Below are 7,217 nucleotides of genomic sequence, written 5' to 3' on the forward strand. Positions count from 1 at the left end.
TATATATATACAAAGATATACGTACATATATATACATACACATACAAGCGCGCGCACACATACACATATATAGTAAACATAGATCGCAGTATGTGTGTGTATAATGACTAACGCATATATTTCCACAATTCTCAACCGAGTTTCACCAAACTTTACGCACACATTGCTTATGTCCCAAGGGTTGTCATGCACTATAACTTTTTGCCCAGAGATCCTGCGTAAGTTGACGTAAATGGACGGTGATTCAATTGACTAGGAACACTGTTCACGATGAATATCCAATACCAAATAATCTTACTCTATATATTTAAACTGCATTAAACTTTGGCAAGCTTACTTTTTACCTATTCTGAGTTACTTGAAAGATGATGTTCCCTTCTATCTCTTATATTTGTTGATATATTTCTTTACGCTTGATACCATTGTTTCACTTTAAGTCTTCTTCTTTACACATCCATTATGATACTTCGACCGTTGTCCATTGTTTTAGATACGTTATAGCATTGTCATTCTAGCCCTTTTTAAACAGGAGTGGCTGTGTGGTAAGTAGCTTGCTTACCAACCACATGGTTCCGGGTTCATTCTCACTGCGTGGCACCTTGGGCAAGTATCTTCAACTATAGCTTTGGTCCGACCAAAGCCTTGTGAGTGGATTTGGTGGACTGAAACTGAAAGAAACCCGTCGTATATGTGCATGTGTGTATGTTTGTGTGTCTGTTTGTCCCCCCAACATCGTTGACAACCGATGCTGATACGTTTTCGTCCCCGTAACCGAACGGTTCGACAGAAGAGACCGATAGAATAAGTACTGGGCTTCCAAAGAATAAGTCCTGTGGTCGAATTGCTCGACTAAAGGCGGTGCTCCAGCATGGCCGCATTCAAATGACCGAAACAAGTAAAAGAGTAAAAGAGTAATCATATATGATTTGTCCCAAAGAATCAACGTTTAAATAAGAGGTTTCCTTCCACTAGCGAAAGCTATACGTATCTTTCAGAAAGCTCCATACCAAAGTAACTTTATGTGGCATTTGCTGTTTGTTTATGCGTAGACAATGTGAGAAGACAGAATAAAGAGGATTTTGTTAGCTTATCTCTCCGAAAAATAGCTCTCTTTTCCGTTGAATAAAATAAACTCGCAGAAGGGAAGTTTCAATGTCTTCCTTCAATTTCCTTACACCATTTACATGGCTGTTTCTGACAAGAAATTTCGCTTTCATGTAGAACAACTATATTTTGTAGTCTTTATCCGTAATCTACTCCCAAAACTCTTCAGTAGTTCTACGTTGCATCTCTTGCAAATTTATATGTTCTATGACCATTGAAGTGCAACGATTTCCACAATAACCAGCCTTCAATTTCATTTCAGTTCCTAGGTTAATCGGAAACATAGATTGACGTGCTACTCATAAACCTTCTAGGTAGTTCGATTATCGCGTGAAAAAATATCACCAGAGCAATGTAAACCGTTCAAAGGACGGGTGTGTTTGCTAATATATATATATATATATATATATATATATATATATATATATATATATATATATATGTATGTATATATGTATATATATAGATAGATTAAAAACTTCCTCTTTCAGAGAACGTGTGTTTGAGAAGGTTTAACGAAAGCGCTCACGCACTAGAAACATTCTTCCCCAAAAGGGTTAGTAGCATCCTTATAAAAGATTTCAGAACACTTTTTTAAAAACCAATTTTCTAAAAAAAAAAAATCAGCTTTACACTTCAAAAACTGTATTAAGTAAACCTCACAGACTTTCAGAAACACACACGCACACGCATTCACACACGCACACGCACGCACACACACACACACACACACAAATATATAAATATAGGATATAGCGATGGAGAAAAAAGAGAGACAGACGGGCACGTATTATGCAAAATGTGATCTATTTAAATCATTATCCTAACTCTGGAGATATTAGCATGCACCAGTGCATGTACGAATTTCTACATAAAGACAATTATATATACACGCATGTAACCGTACAGCTTCACATAGTCACGCTTGTCATCACTAATACATCATTACAATCGTGAAGATCATTGTTTCCTGTCCATGTTAGCATGAGTTGGAATTTCGTCTTAGAAATATTTTTGTCTTTTATTTCATAAACACACACGCACACACACTCATACACCCATGCCTATATGTATATGTGTTTGCGTACATAAATATATGTATGTATATTTATGTGTCTGTGTATATAAGTGTGTGTGCATGCATGTATATGATGCATATGTATGTATATGCTCCTTTCCTTAAATGGTTTTTACAATCCTTTCTTTTCACAATGTGTTTATATTACTTAATTTTATTATTTTACTTAACCACTATTTTTTGCTTTTATGCATGTCGAAGGAACGATAATAACATTGAATGATTTCATTTTTAACTAAAGAAAAGGTAAATTTTGATTAAAGGGTGATTAATCTGATGTTAATAGGACTAACAACCATGTAGAAACATCTGTGTGTTCACGACAACGACGTTAATGCTCCCTTGGTGCTTTTCTGCTAGAACTGAATACAGCTTTTTTTTGTCTTGAGTTTCACGTATTTTCAGGGAATGGTATTAAATTTAAAATTTATTACATCTCAAGAAAGACATCACACCAAAATTCATTCTAAATCGATTTTTGACGGAGCAAAACACAGTGAAGATTCTCATATTTGACAAGCACGCTTAGAACAAAGCAATTTTCTTTAGACGGGGTATATCTGAAAACGCTCTGTATGTATTTTGAGCAAACACTGTTGTGCTTCGTGTGTACTGTTGTTCATATGTCAATTTTAATATGATCAATAATTATCCTTCTCTTTCCCATTTAACGTAGTTAATTTGTACTCACCATCCATTCATTCCTATAATCATTTTAATAGCTTCTTGTATGATTTCGCTGAAATGGTCGAATGTGTAACTGTGATCCTGCGGTAAATACAGCAGCTGTTCTAAATTATTCCTTCAAACTTTAAACACCTGGATTACATTTTCCCCTTTTATTCTATTTCTGTTATTACATTTTCCCCAACATCGGCATATACCTTATAGTCACTATTACAAATATCATTGTCGTCATCCTCATCACTACTACCATCAGTAGAAGCGACAGCAGCAGCAGCTGTAGCTGCAGCAACAGCAGTAAAAGCATTTGCGGCGACAGTAATAGCAGTGGTGGCGGTGACAAGAAGGTAATAACATTTTCTACAAAGGTATTTATAGTGACAATGCCATAGCAGCAACATACCTAATCATAATCGTATTAACCCCCATCACCAGCAGCACCACCACCACCACCCTCCTACTCACTCTCATCATCATCATCAACGTCATCATCATCATCATCATAATCATCATAATCACCATAAGGATCCTTGTCGTATCATTGTCGCCATCGTCCTTATCGTCATCATCGACATCATCGCCATAATGACCATGATCAGCACTATTGCTAATGTCATTTATCTTAAGCGAGTATCACTGCTATGGTTCTTGTCATGAGATTGAAGAAAGAAACCAACAGTAACTTCAGCATCAACTGAAGCTGCAGCTTCGGGATCACCAGCATCATAATGAGCCGCTGCAGTAGGAATAGTACATTTGATATCTTACCCCTTTTAATTAACGCCATGAAATGATTTTAACAATTCTGTTAGATTTGTCATACATTTTACGAGCTACGTATTCTCTCTCTCCCTCTCTGTCCCTCTTTCTCTCTCTCGCTCGTACGCGCGTGCACGCACTCACATACACATACGTGAGCATACAGATAAATACATTGTGTTTCGGATTGTACTTAAGATTCATTCATTCGTACTTAATAAGACATTCTGTTATTTCTCTTGTAAAACTGTATCTATAGTAAGAAGCCACCTAAAGCGATACGTAAAATCTTATCGAATAATATGTACCATTCAGCAAGGTGCTTAATCTTTCTCTGTGAGCTGGTCCGCACATCATTTACTAACGGCTCAGAAGCATTTTGATATGAGATTTTGTCAATGAAATTTATTAACGCTTTTTAACTAAAATTGTCTGCTTAATCTAAACTAATTACAGCAACAGCAGCAGTGTTAACATTAACACCATTATCACCACCTCCAAGAATAACAACAATAAGAACGATGGTGATAATAATAATAATAATTATTATTATAATAATAATAATAATAATAATAATAATAATGATGATGATGATGATGATGATGATAATTTCTACTATAGGCACAACACCTGAAATATGAGGAAGAGGAATAGTCGATTCCATCGACCCCCGTACTCAAGGCTACTTATTTTATTGACCCCGGAATAATGAAAGGCATTTCGACCACGGTGGACTTTGAACGCAGAAAGTAAAGACAGAAGAAATGCCGCTAAGTTTTTATCCTGAGTCTTAACTTAACCCGTTGGCATCCATGGTTTGCATTCTAGGACCAGAAGAGTCCTTCATATTTCTGCAACACCGGTACTTTTCTGAGATATCTTTAGTTAGTCATCAAGACTGGAGTGTTTTTCAAGTATTGTAATAATTTTTATATATATATATTTAGTATAAGATAAAGTTATATAAAAAAAAAGATTTTTGTTAATAATTGAAAAAAAAAAAATTGGGCACTAATGGGTTAATAATGATAATAACAATAATGCTCCGATGCAATACCGCGCAGAATTTCTCATGGCTTTTACTGATTGCTTTGCTTTTTTTTTTAATATTAACATGTACATGCTTTGAGTTGGTGTAAGAGGTGGCCTATAGCGAATATTCTGCTCAATACCTCAGATTTGCTTTTCAGCTGCTTGACTTTAATCGTCAGACCATGTCTTTTAGTGGCTGATGATATGTGCATCTCTGACCATAGGCAGTGTTGGTGGACATGCATCATAACAATGCGTTTGTGAGGAATTCTTTGGGATTTGAATAATTCAGCCCTAAAAACATGGGTGTTTCTGTCATCATCCTTAAACCCTTTTCATGGACCCTTTGAGTAGGATGCGCTACTCGACCTGAAGAATATTCTAACTGGGATCCACCTGCAAAGTCATGCGCTATTTATCTTGATATAAGGTCACCGTATCAAGCACGCATGACTGTGATGGAAGTTCTTGTAACATTACCAGACGGGGTGTAATGATGTGTATATTGGGCTTCGTATATTTGTAGCCCAGCGTCACTTTATGGCGTGTGCTGCTCTCTCACTCAATAATAACAACACTAAAAATTATAATCTTAATACTAAGAATAACATTAGCATCTTCAACGCCAATACTTACAGTATTACTGTAACTGCATTAGTTGTAGTAGATGTAATTACTTCAAATATTGGCACGGGGAGTAATTGTAAAGGGAAAGAGCAAGTCAACTATCTCAACACCTGTACTTGGCTGACTTTTCATTTTATCAACCAGGAGTGATAACCAGAAATTTTAAACTCTGCAGAATTGGAAGTCAGCGCGTTAATATCGGTAGAAATCTTAATTGGTATTTTTTCCTCCCGCTTTAACGATTCCACCTTTAATTAACAGTGAATGTGAGACTGCACTACCTCCCAATCAGCGTATCAGTCCCGCCAGATGATAATGATTCTCATAAATTGACGCACAACTTTCCACATGCAGATATTTAGTAAAAGAGATATACCGAATATTAGATCTAAAATGAGAAACAACCCGCAAATTGTGTAGGTGTCTTGTGCACGATCAAAACTATTACGTAAATGATATGCCAGGATTTAAAAATTTGTCTCACATATGGTGAATAAGCAAATCTGAGGTATTGAGCTGAATGTTTGCTGTACTTGGCATAGCATACATTTTACGCAAATGAGTTTCAGTGAAGTAAACTACAAGCAAAATCAAAACACTGCATATAGAAATTCGGAGCAAGTTCAGTAGTCCACTGAAGGCTCGGATTAAATGACTTCAAAGAACTAGCCTGTGTAAATAATCTCTTTCTGGATGTCAAAATGTTAGTAAAAGTAAAGCGTATTAAAGACGTAAATTGGATTTTCAATAGACAGTAAATGAATGGGAAGTTTGCTAAATGGATCACATTAAATTAAACGATCTAAAACGTTGAGAAACCAGCAGAAATGTTAAGCAGTTAGAACTTTCAGGATCGGGACGGAATGTATTCATTTGCTTAAAGTTTTCGTCAGGTGATAAAAAGTACCCACGAGGTGATTCAGGAACACCATGGTTACTGGGAAGGAATGAGGAAGGTATAAAAACCTGGCTTGGATGCTTATTGATTATGTCGACCATCGAATATAAATAATGTAATCGCAAATTCGTTACGTCAGAGAGGGTCACAAAATTAAAGTACTATAATTCTCATAATGCAAAATAAAAGAAAATTAAAGAAAGTCAGCAAACAGAGACCCTTGATGTGTTTTATAATTATGACAGTAATAACCCGAGGAATTTACCAGCGCTCCACTACAGTATTGGGGAGACTACAAGGATGGGGAAACAAAGCCAAGCTCAGACTCACTATTCATACATAATACATCACTTTTAAACCGCATGATAATGCACACATTGTTTCAGGTGATTTATAAAAATACGTTTGATATGCTTTCATATCACTGAATCCTCAAATATTTACATATATTTTAAGAAGATGGTTGAAGAAAAGTGTATAGTACACTAGGAAGCTAACTTCGCGTTAGATGGCAAGAAACTTGGAGAAAGAAAGTGAGAGAAATATTTGCAGAAGATATTAATTTCTTTATTATTTGTAATAAGTTTTTTTCCTATAATCTGTATCTGAAACAGGTGAAGAAACCATCGGCCACTTATTATTTGGCAAGAATGAAAATAAAACAGACACTTTAATGAGTAGATTATAAGTATTTACCAAGAAGGCAACGATGGAATTCAGCATTGATAATTGTGATGTACATATTATGATGAAGATTGACATATCTGACGTAACTGAAATTCAGTCAGGTGAGTGAGAAAATATAACGCAAATTTTGTAAAGAAACCGGAAACAAGTTATTGATGGTAAATGGGTTTGTCCCTCCATCTATATTGTAGCTGGTTGATAATAAGGTTAATTTGATACCATAATATTGGATTGATGATAATGGTGATGATGACACTAAGAAGACATTAATAAAGATACGTAATTTGGTAGATATGTACACAAACAAACACACTCTTTCATATATATATATATATATATATATATATA

This window comes from Octopus bimaculoides, chromosome 9, assembly GCF_001194135.2.
Source record: "Octopus bimaculoides isolate UCB-OBI-ISO-001 chromosome 9, ASM119413v2, whole genome shotgun sequence".
In the NCBI taxonomy this organism is placed as follows: Eukaryota; Metazoa; Mollusca; class Cephalopoda; order Octopoda; family Octopodidae; genus Octopus; species Octopus bimaculoides.